Here is a 21,453-nt window from a genome sequence, read left to right as displayed (position 1 = left end):
ATGCACTCAGCCCACGGCCCATGAGCCCTCACAAATCCCACTGTCCCAGATGGGGCGGGAGGGGAGGGCAGAGGGTCTGCAATAGATTCCTCTGACCTAGAAAACCAAGGGTCTGAGAGCCAGGATTTCTCAGCCCCGGGACTCTCCACTGGGAGTTCTCAGAGGGTAGAAAGGAAGCTCCCACACTGCCCTGCCCTCCGAGACCTTCTCCAAGTTCTAAAGACAAGAGCTCACAGTGTTGACGGAGTGCCCTGTGCATAGTGGGGCTGGGCCTCAGGGCCCCGGAAGCCGGGCCAGGAGCCTGGGGCGGCACCCGAGAGGTAGAGGGGGCCAGCAGGGACCTCGGAAGCCACTGCCACCCCTCTGCCTGCAGGATGCTGTCGGGCCCATTCCACGGATGCAATAACTCGGGAAGGAAGATTCTGGGCTCAGCTCCACATCCTGCTCCCATCCCAGCTCTGGCCCTGAAAATCTGTGGGGGGTTAGGCAGGCTGCCTGCCCTCTCTGGCCTTGAGTTTGTCTCTGTTCAGTAAATTGGGTCATCCCTCTCCACCCAGGCTCCGGGGTCTGGTGCTAGCCCCGCACACTGATTCAGAGGCCACTGGGAAGATGGGATGCCCATCTCCACTGTGGGCCCTGCCTCTAGACCTGCAAACACCATTCAGGCGGCATCCTCCGTGTGGAAAGAAGAACCCTGCAGCCCTTCCTCTAGACCAGTGTGACCACAGGTGCTCTGGGGCCAGGGCTGGCCGATGGCCTGGAGACTCTGCTAGCTTCTCCAACCTGTGCTCCCTGTCCCTGGGAGTGACCTGGGCAGACGGTCCCACTCTGGCTGGACCCCCGCACACCCCTGGTCAGGCAGCGAGATGGAGTAGAAAGAATGTGGAGTTTGGGGTCCCACAGCCCAGGTTCAAAGGCCACCCACCAACCCCTCCAATTCCAGAGCAGTTTGGGGCAAGTCTTTTAACTTCTCTCGACCTCCTCTCAATTTCCTCATCCACAGATGGAGCCCACAAGCACGCCCCTAAAAGGAGCGGATGCATGTGAGCAGGCGAACTGGTGAGACAGAAGCAGGAGACTCTGCCCATGCCTACCTGAGCAGTCAGCCTGCCCCCAGGTCCTGCCAACCTGACACCTCGGTTCCACTTTCAATGCCCAAAAGCCACTGACAAAGAGGGAAATCTGTAGTTTAAAATAAAGTGGAATTTGCCTGTCATTAAAATGAAGTTTGTCACCTCTATCATAAATTGTCCCTCTTAGCTGCAGGAAAAGGTCCATTAACACATTTCTTTTCCTTCTCCAAATGATGTGAGAGTGGGTAGGTTTGAAAATCCCTGTGGACAGTAAAAAAAGCCAGAAAAGCCCTCCCCCCTACCACCTCCAGCTGCCCCCCAGAAGCCAAAAAAGTCATTGTAATTATCTGGCTGGGAGCATCCTCGGGAGAGCGCCTTAGCAAGGTTGTTAAGGCACTAATTAGCAGGAACCAGCTTCAGCTATGGGGGTTGGGGGCCAGGGGAGCGGCCTTCAGCCTCTCCCTCTCCTCCTGCCATCCCCCAGCCTTCCACCCACTCAGCTTCACCTGGTTCATGGGCACTTGCTCTCAGAGCCCAGGTCCCTGCAATAGCCCTCTCCCTTTGAGGCCTCAGTCTCCACATCTGAGCTATGGAGACTGACCCCTGTGACTGCTGAGGACTCACAGAGCCCTGGATACCCTGTTCCTGGGAGGCTTTGACACAGACAGAACGATAGAGCATGGAGGGGGCAGGCCAGTGGGGGGAAGGGGTTGCCTGGAGCTCTGAGCGCTTTCAATTCCGATGTTAGAACAATGATGACCTATATTTAATGAGCACCTACTATGTGCAGGGCTTGACGGAATGGACTCTTAATCTGGGCACAAGAGCCCCATGAGCTCGTCCCTCCCAATGTCCTTTACAGATGAGGAGGCTAGTCACAACAAAGTTGAGTGACAGCTAGTAAGTGAGATCTGAACAGAGGCAGCTAGTATCCCAACAGAGGCCAGGAAACTGAGCCTGGTCCCCACCCACCCACCACCCCTGGAGCCCATGCATCCCAGCCCCTGACTCCACAGAGAAAGGACATGTGATTTTCTAGCACCTTCCAGCACAAATGACCCTATGAGAGGGAACTACTACTGTACAGTGATATACAGAGATAAAGGCACTCCCCGGGGTCACACAGACCAGGAGAGTAAGGATTTTAAGAACAGTGTCCCTGCTCCCGCTTCACAGCCCCGGAAACTCACTTGGGGCCGGGCAGCCCCCCAGAGGCCCTGCCCGGAGCAGAGCTCTCCTCCAGTGCCCTCACCTGGGAACCTGCATGAGGCGCAGCTGCGCCTCCATGGTCTCAGAGACCCCATCTGTCATGCCTACTCAGCTGTCCCCAGGCCCCACCCAACCCTCCCTTAAATCCTGAGAGCACCCCTCGGCTCCTGCCAGCCCTCACAAAAAATATCCCTCTCATTCCCACACCTCCATGGCTCCAAGGGGGTCACTGGGCCATGAGCTCTGGGAGGGCTCCCAACCTCTCCTGAGATCCAACCACCAGAGCAGCTCTGATCCCTGCCCTGCCAGACCTTCTGGGGGCTGCAGGCCAGCCCATGCCCTTTCTGGGGAGGATGGGTAAAGGGAGCCGGAGTCTGTGGAGGGGCAGTCTAGGGGGTGGTGAGATTGTGCAGGGAGGGTGCCTCAATTTCCCAGAAGGTTTTCTTGGCCCCTTAAGTGAGCAGGGAAGTGTGGGCCTTCACTCACACGAAACGATGGCCACACCCGACAGGTCTGTCTCCCCTGCCTGATGCCCACTCTGTCCCCAGCCAAGCCCTCCAGCCCCTTGCCCACTTCACCCAGGGCCCGCTGCCCCTCAAGCACCTTCCAGCTTAGATTCCGCCTCAGAATCAAGGAGCAGCCGCTACCCGATTCCACTCACACCCCAATGGACACCAGAGTTTGTGGGGCATCCTGCAGGAGCCCTGTTCCAACCACCATTGCCCAATGCACACACACACACACACACACACACACACACACACACGCTCATACACACGGTCCCGGGTGCCTGCCCCAGGCAGAGCGTGAGCGCCCACCACCCACGCAATCCATGTGCCACCCAGTTCAAGCCTCTGGTATCAGTAATGAGAGCAGCAGGCCAACAGGTCACGGGGCTGATTGCCACTCAGCAGCGGCAGATGAAAGGAAGCGTCCTGACCCTGGGCTGAGCCCTGACTCTGTTCACAGGGATCAACGATGGGGATATGGGTACTCCTGGGATTCTAGCCTCCCCCTTTACCTGGGTTCAACTGTCTGCAGAGGAAAGTGGCCAAAAGGGGCTGGAGTCAGTGCCCGGCATCAGGCCCTAAGGTTCTTCCTCAGCAGCTCCCAGCCCACAGCCTCAGTGCTCCTTGCTCCTGCCCAGAGAGGCCAAGGGCTCTATTTGAAGTCACACAGCAAGTCAGACACAAGCTGGCACTAGAACTCGGGTCTCCCATCTCCTGGACCTGGGACTCAGATGCAATGCACATTGTAATAGGGGCAGAGCCACAGACACAATTCTCATGTCATGGGCCATCTTATCTCCTAGAACTCAGGATGACAGTGCCTGCCTCGGGCCTAGAAGGATAGGCCCCAAACTCTCCCCTTTCTCTATCAGGAATTCCTTCTCCGGTCTCCTTGGCCATGGTCATTGAGCCCCTGCTTGCATACTTCTGATGAGAGCAAGCTCACTACCACCCAAAGCAACCTGTCCATCTGTAGCTCTAATTGGGATGCCCCTGGCCAGACCTGGCTCTACCATGGGGCAGTTGGTGGCCATTGCAGGTCGGGGTCTGGGGAGAGGGCTCTGGCCCCTCAGAGATTTCCGGACGACAAATGCAGCCCTCGAGCCTACCACTTTCCAGGTCCCAGTCCCTCCTTGCCTTCTACTTTCTGTTAGTGTCCCGGAGGGCCCAGGTGGAGGCCCAGGCTGGAGCACCGACTGGTCGGTGGCGGAAGACTAGTTCCTTGCTCTCTCTGAAATGAGACAATTTAGGTAAAGCCCTGGCCCCAGAGGCTCTGGCAGTGTGGGTCCATCACACTCAGCCCTGGACAGGGCCCTGCATACCAGGCACGACCAAGCCTCCCCAGTCATCTCCTCCTTCACACCAGACTCCCTGCTCCTTGTGATACAGCCTCCCACAGCCTGAGCCAAGGCTCTCCAGCACTCTGCCCTATGTCTGTGTCCCTCCAGGCCTAGAAAAACATTGTGTCTCCCTGCCAGCTTGGCCTGTCTCTGAGGTTGGCCCTGGGCCAGAGGCTGGAGGGTCTCCCCCAAACCCTGGCCAGCCGCAGGCACCCCACTGTCGCCCTAGATGCCCAGTTCCAAGCCCCCATCCCTCCATCAGCATCCCCGCCATGCCCTCATTAGCACAGCCGGCTGTCCCGGAGCCCCAAGCTTGCTGAGTTACAGCCCATTCATCCCTTCCAACGTCCTTGCCACCGCCACCGTGGGCCCATATTATGGCATGCACGTCTGCCAGACTGTGGCCGCCACCACTGCCACCGTTTCCAGGGAGACAGACTCCGTTTATGACATTATCAAAAAGTCCAGCCCCTCCCTCCCCCTCCCACCTCTTAGCCCCACCTCCCTTTATGGGGACGAAGATTTGGGCTGTAAATATCACCGCATGTCTTACCTGCAGATTCTGATGGGCCTGAATACATTGCTGCTGCGGAGGACACCACAACCAAAAGCACGCAGCCAGCGCGTGCTCATAGGTGCATTAAGGCCTCACTCTGGCTACCCTGGCCACCCTCCCTGCCACACCCAATGCCACCGGAGAGTCCCCAGCCCACCCCTCACCCATGCACCCCCTGTTTCCCTCTAAGCCCTAAAGCAGAATCTGCTCACAGTAGAGGGGGGCTGGGGATGGGTCACCAACCCAGGGCTTTGCAGGAAGGAAGGTAGAGAGCTGGCCCTGACTGAGCCCCCAACTTGGGGGCCCCAACATAACAGACCCTTTACATATCAGCCACCAAGTCCTTCTCCCAGGAACCCCGCAAGCAGCTAGTGTTAAGAGGAGAAAACTGAGCATCTAAGGTCACACAGCTGGGGAAGCTGGGATTCGAACCCAGAACTGGGGACTGCAAAGCTCCTTCCGCCACGGTCCTGGCCCCCCAAGGCCTGAGGGTTAAAAGCTGACATGTTATAAGCATTTTACATGTTTACATATAATCATTTAAGCCTCACAATGACCCCATGAGGCTGGCACTATAAATACACCCATTTTACAGACAGGACACTGAGGCAGAGCCAAGGCCACATGGCTTACAGGTGGAGGAGCCAGGATGCAAAGCCAGGCAGGCTGGCCCCAGAGCCCAGCTCTTAGGGGCTCTCCTCAGAGCAGCGTTCTAGCCTGGCCAGGTGAGGTGTCCCCACCACTCCGGGAAGACTCAGCCCCTTCCCTGCACCCACCCCACAGAGATGGGCCTTGTCACCGAGATAACACTAGAGGAGCGAAGCCCAGGCGCTGGGCCTGACACGTTGTAAGGGTTCACCTAGCCTTCCCCAGCCCCCAGTCTTAATCACAGGGGAATCATGAGGAGCAAATGTTCATGGTTTACTCATCCAGCAAGGGCTGGGCAAGTGGTACATGGCAACATCATCATCATCATCATTATTATTATTATTATTATTGTCATTGCTATCATCACAGCAGCGGTTTGACCCCATCATTGTGGGCTTTCTGACCTCATGCCCCACAGGAGGGCACACACTCCCTCTCTCCATGACCCCGGGACACTGAGGGTGCTTCACTAACTCTCTAGGCCTGTTACAACTGTATTCATTTCCAAGGGCTGCTGTCAAAATTACCACGAACTTGGTGACCTAACAGAAATTTATTCTCTCACAGTTTCAAACTGGTTTCGCTGGGCCAAAATCAAGGTGTCAGGAGGGCTGATTCTCTCCAAAGGCTGCAGGGGAGAATCCATTCCTGGCCTCTTCCAGGTGGCCTCCAGCATTCCTTGGCTTGTGGCCACATCACTCCAATCTCTCTGCCTGTGCAGTCACATAGCCTTCCCCTCTTTGTAGTCAAACCTCCCTCTGCCTCCCCCTTATAAGGACATTAGTGATTGCATTTGGGGCCCACCCAGACAATCCAGAATAATCTCCCTATCTCAAAATCCTTAATTTAATCACATCTGCAAAGACTTTTTCCATATAAGGTAATTTTCACAGGTTTTAGGGATTAGGATATGGGCATCCGTGGGAGCCATTATTTAGCCTACCACAGTCACCAAATACCCAACTCAACACCCCTCCTGGACAACTAACAGGGGCATCAAGCGTCACATTATCACAGCTGAGTGCCTTACTTTACCCCAAGCCTGATCCTGCCAAAGTCCCCATTTCAAAAGTAGTTGAACCCCCATCTGCACAGCTGTCGAGGCCAAAAACCACGGGGTCAACTCTTAGTTCCTCCCTTTCTCTCACCCGGGATAGGTGATCCACTGTCAACAAGTCTCACTGATTTTCCCTTCAAAATTGATCCAGGATCTGACCATTTCTTGCCACCCGCACAGCCACCACCTGGTCCAGACACCATCCCTCTCTCCTGGATTACTGCAACAGCCTCCTCCCTGCGCACCTGCTTCCACAGTGACCTCAACAAGGCAGCCAGAGGGACCCTTAAAACCCAAGTCAAGGTGTCACTCTGTCAAAGCACTGCAGTGGCTCCCGACACACTCAGAGCAAAAACTTCACAATAGTCTGCAAGCTCTGGCCCCATTTGCTCTCAGACATCAAGTCCCACCCCTCTCTCTCTCCCTCCCCACTGTCCTGCCACTCAGTCCTCCTCCCGTTTCCTCACACAGGCCAGGCATGCTTCCAACCTGGGGGCCCTTGTTCCCTGGCCTTGAATGCTCTCCCCAGGTATCCACGTGGTTCCCTCACCTCCTTCAGGTCTTTACCTAAAGTCTTCTCAACGGAGCACTCCCGCTGCTGACGTTTCCTTTTTTCCTCCGCCTTGCTTTATTTTTTTTCTCCTTGACATTATCACGATCTAACACAATACGTATTTCGCTTATGCATCTTGTTTAATGTCTGTCTCCTCTGCTAGAATGTAAGCTCCACGGAGACAGCCTCCTAGGTCCAAAAAGTGCCTAGAAAGTAGGTGCTCAGAGATAATCATGGAACCAGGCACTGAGGAGGTACTGGGACCCAGTGGTGAACCAGACACAGCCCCTGACAAGGACCATCCAGGGTATCAAACACAGAGACAGGGAAGCACAGAGTGCTGTGGGAGTTCAGAGGAGGGAGAGACTAACTCAGCCCAGAGAGTTGGGGAAGACTGTACTTCAGAGGGTTTTGCAGAATACATAGGAGTTCACTGGCCGGATGAGGAGACAGCTTTCTACCTGGCAGGAGGAACAGCTGGTACAAAAAGAGGGAACAAAGTAGTAAGACCTGTTCTTGGTACAAGGGAGAAGGCAGGATGTGAGGCTAAAGGGGTCAAGCAAGGGCCAGGTTCGAAGGACCATGAAGAGTAGGCCAAGGGAGTTGAACTTTTCCCTGCGAGCAATGGTGGGGACTGAAGGGAAGGGTGTGGCAGGTGTGGATGTCTGGAGGCTCCCCTACCGTAGATGACCAGCAAGCAGCCTAGATGTGGGGAGAGGCTGGGGTACAGGGCCCACCTACCAGGTACCAGGGGAAGGAGTAGGAAATTCCCTCAAACTCTGGCCTCAGCCAGGAAGCAGCTCAAGCCACAGTGACATTATGGGGCCCCAGTGTGCCCAGGACTGTGCTGGGAGGAGACCTTGGGGAAAATTAAAGCCAACAGTTTACAACAAATTCTAGACTGTGCAGCTTCGATGCAGCCAGGGGACAGGAGAGCAGGGATGGCATTATGGATGGAATTGTATCCCTCAAAGTTCACATGTTGAAGCCCTAACCCCCAGTATGACTGTATTTGGAGTAAAGAAATAACTAAGGTTAGAGGAGGTCATAGAGTGAAGCCTTAATCCAATAAGATTAGTGCCCTTCTAAGAAGAGACACCAGAAATACCTCTCTCACCCTCTCTCCCTCTCTCCACGCCCCACTCCTCACTCCCTCTGCCATGTGAGCACACATTGAGAAGGTAGCCATTGCAAGCCACAGAGATTACTCTCACCAGAATCTGACTGTGCTGGCATCCTGGTCTCGGACTTCCAGCGTCCAGAACTGTGAGAAAATTAATTTCTGTTGTTTAAGCCACCTAGCCTATGTTATAGCCACCCAGTATTTTGTTACAGCAGTCAAGCAGACTAAGACAAATGTCAAAGTCAAGGAGAGCTTCCTGGAGGAGACAAGGTTTGGGGCCACCCTAGGGCTTGAAGACAGCTCAGATCCTGGCTGGCTGGCTCTGTGGTCACACAGCGGACCCCAGCCAAGGCCCTCCTTCATCTGGCCTGCAAAGTCTCAGGAGCTTCTTTGCGGTTTAATTCCTCTGCTGAGGAGCACAGAGGTAGTTGCAGGATTGATGGAACTTTGCATCTTCCATAAAGTATAGCCAGACCCCTCAAGACAGGGGTAGGAAGTTATGTTATGGTTCCTGAGCACCGGATACCCGCGTCCCCCTTCTGCCACCATGAAAGGTAACTCAGCCTGGCCCGAGCCAACCAGTAGTCAACGTGAAAGGGCCTCCCCCCAACTCAGGATCCCACCCCTAAGGGGGCTGCCTGCACGTGGAGACCTGGGCTGGACACTGAATGACAGAAATGATCAGGATATGCAGAGAAAGAAAGAAGGTCTGTAAATAAATATACATTTTTATAAAACATGTTTAATTAAAGTGGATTAAAATTAATTTGCTTTAAGAAAATTAGAAGTGCCCTAGAGGATTTCAGAAGCAGGACAGGAGACCCTGAATCTAGAGGCTCCTTGGAAGGGCCTGGGAGTGGGATAAGGGGGGCGCCCATTCCCTGCTCGTGGTGTCCTCAGAAGGAGGTGGCTCCCATTTACACAGCACTCTGTACACCTCAAGGTGTGATCCCGTGGGATGGCAGGCACGGTCAGCCTCACTTTGCCAGGGAAACTAAAGCCCAGAAAGGGCAGTGATTTGCCCAAGGTCACACAGCACAACTGTGGCAGGGCTCAGTGGGAAGCCGCTGGTCCTTTCTGCCAGCCCTGGGCATTTTGTTCACGCTCAGCACTCCAAAAGCCCCTCACCGCACATACAGGCCCCGCTCCCCGGCCTGAGCCACTGCCCCCCAGGATCCTCCCATCTGCAGGGCGGGGACTCTTGCTCTGTGACAATCTGGCTCCTCTGAGGCCTGGCACAAGGAAGGTGGAGGGAAGCAGCCTGGGGGTTGGGGACAGGAGGCAGAAAGGGAAAGGACCTGAAATCAACAAGCGTTCCAGAATTTTAAGCAGTTTTTGGAGGAAAATGAGGAGCAGGTTCAGCTGTAGCAATTTGCTCCAGGGGAAAATTACGTTCGCATGCTCTATCATACAGAACAGAAGGAACATTTGGTGGGTTGAATACTTGTTAATTTATTTCTCTGTTTGTTAATGGGCCTGACGCATGCGCGTGCTCGCGTACACACACGCCCCAGGCGTCAGCAGGAGATGATGCCCGGCTCCCAGAGTTTTCCTGCCACCTTCCTATGAAGTATCACTCCTGTTCTTGCTGTCTCCTCTCAGTGTCGACGCCGGGGGTCTAGAGGGAGGCAGTGTGCAGTTCAGGGACTGAAGTGAGATAAGAGCCCCTCAGTTTCCTCATCTGAAAACTGGACTTGGCAATGAGATGACCCAACGTGTTTGACCTTGGAACGAGTATAAAGAGATGCAAGAAGTCATTTTGAGAGTGCCTAGAGACACGCAGTAGGTCCCCACAGGGCCTGAGGGAATGATGCTCCACTGGACAGTTCCTCGGCACCTCAACCCAGCAAGTCCAAATGAGGATTGTCACGCTTCTGCCTGGCCCAGAATCCTATCTCGGAAGTGGGGCCACTCAGGCCAAGTTGACCTCCCCAGACCTGGACTCTCAGCCTTCCCCCCACACGGCCCATCTCCAGCATCTCCCCTTCCATCCATTTCTCACCATCCCGAGTCCACCTTCCTCCCCGCTGTGACCCCACGGCTCCCCTCCAGATCCTGCAGCCACCTGCCCACCAGGCTCCCTGCTTTCCCTGCTACTGGCTCTAATCCATTCTCTCCCCACGGTGGCCAGAACGGAATTTGAAAAGCACGTCAGATCCTGCCACTCTCCTGCTTAGCTCTCTCCAGAGCTTCCCCCACCCCCCAGTGCTCCGAATAAAACCTGCTACTGGCAGGGCCTCCCCTCTCCCTCCTTCCCTATCCACCAGCATGCTGTCTTCCTCCTGGTCTTCACACACACCCAGCTCCTTCCCATTTCTAGGCCTTAGTCTTTCTCTTCAGGCACCTGGAATGCCATTTCTTCTCAGACTTGAGGTCACCTCTTCAGAAAGTCCTGCCTGGATCCCTCCCCCTCCAAAGCCACTCAGCCCACCCCAGCCACTCCCTGTTTCATGGCCCTGTTTACTTCCCTCCCAAAATCATCACAGTCTGACACTATTGAAATTATCTGAGGTTTGGCTCACTGCCATTCCCACAAGAATGGAAACCATCTGAGGGCAGGTGAAGCATGTGTAACTTTCCTCTATCCACAGAACCTAGAAATAGCACCTGGTACTTAGGAGGTATTTTATAAACACTTGAATGAATGAATGAAAAGACAGGTCAGCTCTGAGCCAGAGGGGTTAGTGAGAAGGGGGCCAGGGCCTCCTGTCCCCATTGTCTTCTGTCCCAGCCTCTGAAGGGTGTCAGCACCTCTTCAACTGAGAAAAGGGAATGGGTAGGGATGAGGTTTACGGAGCAGCACCTGTGATCTGGGACCTTTTCTCTAAACAATTTCATGAAGCAGTTACAGACCTGAGACTCAGGCCTGAGTCCTGGTCCCGCCACTCTGTGCAACTTGTTTGACCTCTCTGAGCCTCAGTTTCCTCATCTGCATAATGGGGATAATAACAGGACCCATCTCCTAGGATTGTTCTATGGGTGAATGAGATCTTGTTTTCAAAAATATGAGACGAGGGATTTCCCTGGTAGTGCAGGGGTTAAGAATCCGCCTGCCAATGCAGGGGACACGGGTTCAAGCCCTGGTCCGGGAAGATCCCACATGCCTTGGAGCAACTAAGCCCATGCACCACAACTACTGAGCCTGCGCTCTAGAGCCCGTGAGCGGGAACTACTGAAGCTCCCGTGCCACAACTACTGAAGCCCTCGTGCCTAGAGCCTGTGCTCCACAACAAGAGAAGCCACCGCAATGAGAAGCCCGGGCACCACAACGAAGAGTAGGCCCAGCTCGCCACAACTAGAGAAAGCCCACGCGCAGCAACAAAGACCCAATGCAGCCAAAATTAATTAATTAATTAATTAAAATAAATAAATTTTTTAAAAAATATATGGACGATGATGATGATAAAAAGATCCCATCTCTTACAGATGAGGAAGCAGGAAAGGTTATGCGTGCTGTCTGGGTCCCATAGTTGGAAAGTGGGGAGCTAGGACTAAATGCAGACTTGCCCCCAGAAATCAGGGCTCTTGCCCCTATGCTGGTTACCCCACCCCCACTGGCTGGGAGTGGGGAGTGGAGCACAGGAGGCCTGTCTGTCATTTGTGCCTTGGGGGTTGTGTTCCTTTATGTTCCCCATGTGAACTGGCTTAGCCTCCCATTCCCCCAGGTTCAGCACAAAGACACTTCAGGAGGCTGGGAGTGCTGGCCAAGGAGAACGACGTGGCTCCCACCCCAACCCCCATGCCCGAGGCTAGGGAGCTGGGGAAGAGGCAGTGGCCCAAGCCCTGGACAGGTAAACTGAGGCAGCCTGAGAGCAAGTCTGTGCAGAGACTCCCCAGGATAGTCTAAGGTGGAGGAATGGGCAGGCCTGAGAGTCAGGAAATCTGAGAAGAGTTGGCCCACACAGCAGGGGAGGAGGAATACCACTTAGCAAACACAGCCCTGTCCCCCGGGCCAAGGGCACAGAGCAGGGGGAGGTGGCAGGACTCCAAAGGCCCTGGGGCGGGGTTCTAAGGACAGACTCAGGGCACACGCACTCCCACTCAGACTGGCTTCTGGGTTTGGAAGGTCATCACTGAAGGTCCAGAGGCCTAGAGGTAAGGCCGCCCTAGCAGAGACCCCGCTCAGGTCCAGCAAATGAGGAACGCCGCTGCGAAGAGCCGAGGTGCCTTCCGCTTGCAGCCACGCACGTTAAGAATTATTCCTCTTGCCAGCAAACAGTTTGTTACAATATCCGTCGCACACTTTTCCTAGCTGGGTGCCCTCCCATACATCCTGGATTAATCCCGGAAGTCACTCCATTCATTTAGGGCACACCTGAGTGTGCCTCCTCTTTTATTAGGGAAATTTTTCATTGTTTTGAAGCACTCATAGGTTTTAATCTGGGGCTGAGATTTTAAAGTCCTTCAGTGGCTAAGACACATGAGTAGGCTTGTGGCTGGAAAGATTACCTCTGTCCTCAGATCTGGAAGGGCCTGGCAGGGGCCACCAGACCCTCTAGAGGAGGGGAGCAGAGCACCTCCTCTCCAGGGAGCCAGGGACTGCAGACCTCAGTGCTGTGTGGCATTGGGGCACACCCTCGACCTCTCTGAGCCTCCCCAAGAGAGGCAAAGTCAAGGAAGACTGCATATTTGGGTGTCCCTCTACTGAGCCCACCCAGAGAAATCTGGGAGATCATCACCTCTAAAACCCACAGCCCTGGGCAGTAGTGTGGGGCCACTGAAAAAGCTAAAAGTTTGGAGTTCATCAACTATATTCCAAAAAATTTTTTTAAATAAAATAAAAGTTTGGAGTTCAGATCTGAAATGACCTGGGGCAGGTGAGTCATCAGCCTCTCTGAGCCTAGCTTCCAACTCCTCAGGAAGAGTTAAGTGCCACCCCGTCTCTGGGCTGTTGTGCAAGCCCAAGTTCAGAGCAAGTCTGACTCAGGGCCTGGCACACAGTGGGTGCTCAATAAGAATTACTCTCCTGGCCCTCCCAACCCACCACAGACCCCTCCCACTTCTCCATCTCTCAGTCTTGTGGCCCTCAAGAAGCCAGACCCCCTGGTTCCTTAATCCAGGCTTGAGGCTGCCCTCAGGCTGCGGCACCTCCAGCCAGAGCCTCTCCGCAGGCCCATCCTGCCAGTCTGGGTATCTGCCACCAGCCTCCTCCCAGGCCTTGCACGAAGTCTCCATGACCCCCACCCGAGGCCCTGGGGCCTGGGGAGTTCTGCCTGTACACGGTGAACCCCTGCCCCCCGCCACAGGCCCCATCCCACGCCAGGCTCTGTGCTGGGATTCAGGCTGCGTGTTTGCTGCCCCCTGCCCTAAATCAAGAGACAGCTGTCCCACTCCCAATTTCTAGTCGCCCACCACCACCAGGGGTCCAGGGCTGGGACTTCTCTGGGCTCTGACTGCAACCCCCTCCCACCCCCCACTCCCCACCCCCATTACCATCCCCTTCCTGGTCTTTGCTCACCCAACCAGGCCTGCCCTCTCTACATTTCTCCCTGCCCCACCTCCTTCCCCAAATCTTCCTGAACATTAAGGTCCAGCTTCCTCCAGGAAGCCCTCCCTGACTTCTCCAGCCCTCATCTCCTTCCCTTTCCTGTACTCTCAGCATTTCTCCTCAGTCCCGCTAAGTTCACATTGCTACCCAAAAGCAGGAAATATGTCACCTACTCATTTCGTGGCCACCAAGCCCAGTACCACTGGGCACTCAGGAAGGATGGGCTCATTAAATGATTCAGAGGGAAGGGTGTAGAAGACTCCCACTGATGGAGCACACACCTCTGTGAATAGGTCTCATCATGCCCATTGAGCTGATGGAGAAACTGAAGTTAAGAGAAGTGAAGCACCTACCAAAGCAACAGGGCTGGCATGTGAACCAGCCCCACCAAATGGTGCTGTTAAGACACAGTCCAGGAAATTCCCTGGTGGTCCAGTGGTTAGGACTCTGCGCTTTCACTGCCAAGGGTGTGGGTTCCATCCCTGGTCAGGGAACTAAGATCCCACAAGCCGCACTGTGTGGCCAAGAAAATGACACAGTCCACAACTCCACATTCCACTGACATGACCCACCAGCCCTGCAATTCACGCACGCTACCCCGTGCGACCCTCAGCACCTCAGCTCCACCGTTATCTGTGTCACCCAGGAGGAAACTGGGATCCAGAGAGGCAGGGTCACTTCTCAAGGCCACACAAACTGTTAAGTGGCAGCACTGGAACTTGAATCCAAAGTCTCTCCGCTCCCAACCTGGTGAGAGGGCCTGATCAAGACCCCCCTCACGGGGTCTGTAGACCAGCCTTCCCACCCTGGTGCCCTCCCCTCCCCAGGCTGCTGGATGGCCCTCCCTGTCCCCAACCAGCACATCACCTGCTCCCAATTATCGGCCCAACCCCAGGACTCCAGGGAGCACTTGCACGGTTGGTCAACCTTTTGGAGGGGCCTGGCTCTCACGGTTCTGGGTATTTACACAGACAGCCTTGCTGCGGTGGCTCCCGGAAAGTAGGACATGTGGGGGGAGGGTAGGAAAGCAGGTGCAGACTGAAAACACTCCCGCCATCCTCCACACCACCTGGACAGCGCAGCCACCTGTGGCACGGTCTCCTCAAATGACCTTGACAGGTCCTAGGGGTGGACCCTGTGGGGACGGGGGTAAAGGTCTGGACCGCCCACTGAGGGAAAGGCCTTGGCCAACGTCCCCTCCAACTCCTCTCTGCTCAGTGACCTGGAAGACCTCGGGGGACATGGGAAGAGAAGCCCCTTTTTAGCAAGCACCCCTCTCTGCGTCTAGGGGTCACTTTACATCACTGCTCCCTCATCTGTAAGTGGGGTTCAGGAAATAGAGGCCTCCACATTCTAGACATTCAGGGAAACTAGGCTGTCTTATCCCAGCAGGATCTGAGGATGCAGCTCTCCTGAGACACCCAGCAGACATTCAGCTCCAAGCAGGACAGATCTGGTCTCCCAGGAAACCAGCTGTGTAGCACTGAGTAGGGGTGCCAAGCTGAAAGGCAGGTGGACACACCCACCAAACAGCTACAAAACCACACCCAGGATGTTACCACGGAGCCCGAGGTCTCAGAAGCCAAGAGGTGCTGCCCCCTCTGCAAACTGTCTGCTCCTGAGCACAAGGTCAGGTCCTGTTCACCATTACAGACTGTCATCACCACACCCCAGCCTCCTCCCAACTCTCTCCTGGCCTGAGTGGAAGAGGACAGAGGGTTCACAGTAGAAGGTACCAGTGTGTGGCGTTCAGCCTAGAGCCAGAGGGGCGTAAGGGCTGCAAGGGGTGGAGGTAAGGACAGTTTCCCCCTCTTTGCCCTCCCCATGCCAATCCCCATCTCCACCGCTGAGCAGAAAGGAACTGCACCCCACCCCCATCACACACAACCATCATTCTCAAGGCTGGGGGCACCCGTCTTCAGTGTCCCCCACCTTCTCATCTGCAGCTCAGGCTCCACTCTGTCTCTCTCCAAGCCCAGCTCAAGCACCTTTTATTATTCAGAAGAGCCTCTTGATTGAAAAGGCCTCTAAGGCATCTCGCAAATAAGAATCCTTTAATTGGGAAGTTGTTAACTTCTCAAAGAAGAATTTTAATTTTGCTTCCCCACCATCTCTCTCCGAAACCTATGAAAACTATGGACTAAAAACAAAGACTAACAAAGCCAAACACCCCAGGCACCCTGTCCCGAACTGCACAGCGCCCAAGGCGGCAGAGGCAGAAGTGGCAGCTGCCCCCCCAGCTTGCACAGACCCCCCCCCGGACCCCCACCTAAGACTGTGCGAAGGCCTTGACCTCTCCCTTTGGGCATGCCTGCTCCATACCCCCCTCACCATCCACACAAAGGGTGGCAGATGACTGAGGGGTCAACAGGATGGCAGGGCACCCAGACAGGGCAGGGACTGCGTCTGTCGGGTTCACAGGGCCAGACTCTCGATGCACATCTCCCCATAACCTCCTCTGCTGTCCTCTATCACACTGTCCTGTAGCTGATGACTTTAAATTATATTTATTGAGCACTTACTATGTTCCAGACATTGCTCTAAGCCCTTATGTGCACCAACCGACTCAATCCATACAAGGTCAATGCTATTATTACTCCCAATCTACTGATGAAGAGACTGAGGCCCAGAGAGCTTAAGTAAATGGCCTAAATTTACACCATTAGTGAGAGGCAGAGCTGGGACTGGATTCCAGGCAGTCTGACCCCAGAGCGGGCATAACTTAAAGTGCCACCTTCACCCGCCCACCCGCCTCCACGGCCTGTGCGCTCCTTGAGGACCAGGGCCATAACCGTCTCATCTCTGGGTTCCTGGGGACAGCACAGAGCCTAGCAAACAGCCCGCACTCAGGAAATGTCTGCAAAAGGAAAGCACTTTCCCAGTGGTTCTCTCCTTCGAGCCTCACCAGAGGCCTGTGACAAAAACAAGCAGGCAAGATGGTCCCTGGTTCACAGTCAAGGTAGACTGAGGCTCAGAAGTGAAAGCAACTGCCCCAGGTGACCCAGCTAGGGAGTGCAGAGGTCAGGGAATTCCTCCTCCAGTCCCGACTGTGCGTACCTGCCTTCCACCCTGAGTGTACAGGGACTGGGTTGTTACCGTCACACACCAGGTACCATGTTCCTGGGCCCCAATTAAAACCCCGGCCTGAGGGCTTCCCCGGTGGCGCAGTGGTTGAGAGTCCGTCTGCCGATGCAGGGGACACAGGTTCGTGCCCAGGTCCGGGAAGATCCCACATGCCGCGGAGCGGCTAGGCCCGTGAGCCATGGCCGCTGAGCCTGCGCGTCCAGAGCCTGTGCTCCGCAACAGGAGAGGCCACAACGGTGAGAGGCCAGCGTACCGCAAAAAAAAAACAAAAAAAAACAACCCCCCGCCCTGAAACAAACACCAGGAAGCCCTGGGGCAGGAATCTCCTCTCTCCATCCCTGACAGCTCAGGGCTGCCTCAGCACTACCTTGTATACCTCAAGGCATGAGATGCTCACCACCACCAGGGCTTCCTGGTCCACTGTTCACTGCTCTGGAAATCCCAGGCTAGTCGCATGCTGTTACCAGTTGAGTTTTGCCCCTCAAATTTATATGTTGAATTTCTAAACCTCAGTACCTCAGAATGTGAGCTTATCTGGAAATGGGATCATTTCAGGTGTAATTAACTAATTAGGATGAGGTCATACTGGAGTAGGGTGGGCGTGGCCAACCAGTATGGCTGGTGTCCTGATAAGAAGGGAAATTTGGACATACACATACCCAGGGAGAACGCCATGTGAAGAGACACAGGGGGAAGATGACCATCTATAAGCCAAGGAGAAAAGCCTGGAATAGATCCTCCCTCACAGCCCTCAGAAGGAACCAACCCTGCTGACACCTTGATTTCAGACTTCTAGCCTCTAGAACTATGAGAAATAAACCACCCAGTTTGTGGTTACAGAAGACCTAGGGAGGGTGAGCTGACAGCAGTTTCTCCAGGCTGGTAAATCTACACAGCTTGTCTGCAAGCCTGGGGTGACAGGCCCACCCATGGGCAAGGAGCCCCCATGGGCTGGATCCCTAAGCAGTAAGGCCCAGATTCCTCCTCTACATGATCTTGTCCAGGCTCTGAGGCTTTATTTTTTATCTTTTTTTTAAATAAATTTATTTATTTATTTGTGTCATTATTTATTTATTTATTTTTGGCTGTGTTGGGTCTTCACTGCGGTGAGCGGGCTTTTCATTGCAGTGGCTTCTCTTTGTTGCGGAACACGGGCTCTAGACACGCGGGTTTCAGTAGTTGTGGCTCGTGGGCTCTAGAGCGCAGGATCAGTAGTTGTGGCTCACGGGCTCTAGAGCGCAGGCTCAGTAGTTGTGGCGCACGGGCTTAGTTGCTCGGCAGCATGTGGGATCTTCCCAGACCAGGGCTCGAACCCGTGTCCCCTGCATTGGCAGGCGGATTCTCAACCACCGCGCCACCAGGGAAGTCCCCAGGGTCTGAGGCTTTACACACACCCTTCCCCCCCACACCCCCACCCTGGGTCAGACTGCTGACAACTCCTTCATTTACATGCCCACCCCAGCCTCTGCCCTCAGCTGCAGCTGTACAAACCCACGGTCTGTGCATCCCCTCCACGTGGATACTGGCATCTCAAACATACCACTTCCAAACAGGACTCTTCCTTTCCCTTCCAAATTCATCCTTGGCCCCCTGAGCTTAGCTCAGTCAAAGGCTCTACCAGCCACCCTGTTCTCAGGCTCTGACCCCTCACAGCCCACAGTCCATCCTTCAGTACTCCTTCAGTCTCCTACCCTCAGCCACTCTTCCCCACCCAGGCCCAGTCCGCCAGCTCTCTCCGGACTGACGCTGGGGCCTCCGCATGGGCCTACCAGCTTCTACTCTTCCCCCCGACCCACAACCCCCTCCCCAGTTTTTTCCCCATGAGGCTGTGAGAGGGAGCCTGTGAGCCATGAATAACCTCCATTCACACTCTCTAACAAGAGGCCCCGCAAGCCCATTTCTCAGCCCTTCTTCCCCACTGGCTGCTCCCTGCTCAGAGCCTATCCAGACCTCCAGGGGCCTATTCCCTCTCCTCAGGTCTCTGCTCACAGGGCAGCTCAGCTGAGAGGCATTTCCCAGACCACCTGCAGAGAACAGCTCTCCCGCATGCTCTCTCCCTTTTCCAGCCTTATTTTTCTCCACAGCTCTTATTATTCCCTAACCTTTATTATTAATTTACTTCTCTGGTCATTTTCTGTCTACTCTGTTTGAATTTAAGCTCTGTGAGGGCAATGACTTGGTCTAACTTATTCACCTGTGAATGCTGGGCACATAGAACAGTGCCTAATACGCAGCAGGTGTTCGATAAGTATGTGTCGAATGATGAATGAGCCATGGAATGAATGAATGACTTCAGTAAGCATTTGTGCAGCACCTGGTATAAAGGGAGCAGAGGGGCAAATCAGGCTAGGTCTGCCCTGAGGTCTGTGGGGAGAAAGACCCACGCCCATAGGTAATCCCGCCCAGCGTGTGAGCAGTGCTGGTGTGAACACACGTGCACGGGGAAATGAGGACTGGGAGGGGGCCACCAGATGGGCCCAGAGGTCAGGGAAGCTTCCTGGAGGAGACACCCCACCCCCAGCCTCCCTTCTTGGCTCTCCAAGGTCATGGGCCACCTCCCACCCTCCACCAAGGGGAAGAAGGGAGGCCTGGCTGAGCTGCAGCACTGATTCAGAAGTCAGTAAGTGTTCAGAGCTGGTGTGTGTGTCCCTCCTGCAATGAGACCTGGGCAGGGCTCACCAGAGAGAGAGGGGGGCTTGAGTTAAATGCCATTGATCCCTCCAGGGAGCGAGAGGTCAAGGGCTGTGGCATCTGGGACCCCCAGCCGCATCTGCCCTTCCCCACTCCACCAACCTGCCCCCTCCCCTCCGACCACAGGAGCAGCCAGAGGAGGCAGGAGACGGCAAAGAAAGACCTGAGCTCCCTCCAGGGCTTTGCTTAGTCAAGTCTCAACTCCTCAGCAGGTCTCGAAGGCTCCCGGTGACCAGCCCTGCCCCCCTCCTGGGCACCTCACTCCGCAAACACTCCAAAGTCCCCCACCTCTATACCTCTGATTAGCCTGGACCCTCCTCCTCCCCCAATCCTTTTCCACCCATCATAACTCTACATACGTCATCTTGTTCATCCAGGAATTCTTTATGATGACACACCACGGGAAACAATCAAACCCTACCACAGAGAATTGGTTAAACATGCTACAGCACACAGGCTGGAACATTACACTGCCATAAAAAATCACATTACAGGGCTTCCCTGGTGGCGCAGTGGTTGAGAATCTGCCTGCTAATGCAGGGGACACGGGTTTGAGCCCTGGTCTGGGAAGATCCCACATGCCGCGGAGCAACTAGGCCCGTGAGCCATGGCCGCTGAGCCTGCGCATCCGGAGCCTGTGCTCTGCAACAAGAGAGGCCGCGACAGTGAGAGGCCCGCGCACCGCGATGAAGAGTGGCCCCCACTTGCCACAACTAGAGAAAGCCCTCGCACAGAAACGGAGACCCAACAAAGCCAAAAATAAAAAAATAAATAATCACATTACAGAAGAGTATTTAACGATGGGAAAATGATCTTAGTATAGTATTAAGTGCAAAAGGCAGGTTAGAAAACAGTAAGTGCAGTTTGATCCCAATTATGATATAAATATGTATTTTGTAAAAGACTGACAGGTAAAACACCCAAGTGTTCACATTTTCTATGGAGAAAGGCAGGCTTTTTTATTATCAGAAAAACAGAACATTTTAAACGAATCCTACAGCCTTCCAGGCTCAGCTCAGGCAGCCCTTCTTCAGGGCTCTCCAGCCCCCCAGCTGAGAGGGGCCCCTGTCAGCTCCCCTGTCTCCCTGCCCACTGAGCTTCCTGGTGCCTCACACTGTCGCCTAGCCGGCAGGAAGGCTGCTGCAGCCCCTGATGGGGAAGTGGGGGGCGGGGGGCAGGGCCCAGCCACCGCCTCCCTGACGCCCCTGCCCCCAGTCCTCCCATCACCCCTGGCTGCCTTGCAGATAACCCTGACCACATCCTCTCTCCCCATCTCCCAGCAGCAATTACAGGTTAAACTGGAGGGGCTAATCAGCTGCTCATTCCACCAGGGGCTGACTGATTAGCAGGAATATTTTTTTTTTTTTTTTTTTTTAGCAGGAATATTTTGATGGAGGTAACTGGACTTCAAAACGAGCCCTAGCACCCAGGAAGGAAATCCAGCCGTCTGCTCCCTGCCACACCCCGCGGCCTCCTGAGTGGGAGGACGGTGTCGGCTGAGCCGCAGCCATACCACGACTGTCACCCAGTCCTTCAGCAGAAGGGGTTGAGGCCCACTGCCCTGCTGAGCCGCGAGGTCTCCTCTCTCTGAAAAATGGGGTTAACATTCCAGTCCAGACTGCTGCCCTGAGCCCTCCCCCGGTGCTCCTTCTGTGTAGCAAACTTTCTCAGAGGTCCCAGAGGCCTGTCCAGAACAAAGCATTGGCCGGGAAAAAGGGTGGAAGTCACCTGTTCAAAGTCACAGGCAAGGCAGCCACCCAGGCCCCCCTCCTTCCCCATCTACCACCTCTTTGGGACTTGCTATAGTTTCTCCACATCCCCTCACGGGAGACACAGAGTGGGAAGGTCTGTCACCTCCCACATTCTGGGTGCCCTGCTCCTTGTGATACAGTCCAAGAGGCCATCTACTCTGCTCACACGGAGCCAAGGTCACCTGGCCACCAGTGCTCGTCACAGGCACACACCTGGGGCTGAGCCTCATCCTGCCCTGAAGGTGTGTGCATCCACACACTGACTCTGGCCTGGAGCCCCATTAAATTCCACACGTTGGAGCCACTGCCAGCCTCTTGACAGTTTCCTGGACGCTGATTGTCTCTGTCCGCACGTTCCCACTCCCTCCTGA

At 54.8% G+C, this 21,453-nt stretch overlaps 1 long non-coding RNA gene across 3 annotated transcripts in view; it reads right to left on the bottom strand.

The window, feature by feature from the left end:
- LOC132532036 (uncharacterized) overlaps positions 1 to 21,453 on the bottom strand; it is a 79,712-nt gene that overhangs the window by 34,021 nt on the left and 24,238 nt on the right. The window contains exon 3 of one of the 3 annotated variants that reach the window (XR_009544301.1): positions 9,551 to 9,792. The exons of the other annotated variants lie outside the window; for them this stretch is intronic. This is a non-coding gene — a long non-coding RNA (uncharacterized LOC132532036). Of the gene's footprint in view, positions 1 to 9,550; positions 9,793 to 21,453 lie in introns of those variants that run through there. 3 annotated transcript variants of the gene reach the window in all.

This window comes from Lagenorhynchus albirostris, chromosome 1 (assembly GCF_949774975.1).
Source record: "Lagenorhynchus albirostris chromosome 1, mLagAlb1.1, whole genome shotgun sequence".
In the NCBI taxonomy this organism is placed as follows: Eukaryota; Metazoa; Chordata; class Mammalia; order Artiodactyla; family Delphinidae; genus Lagenorhynchus; species Lagenorhynchus albirostris.
Note: the sequence above shows the minus strand (reverse complement) of the source record. Positions and strands in the feature narration are given on the sequence as shown.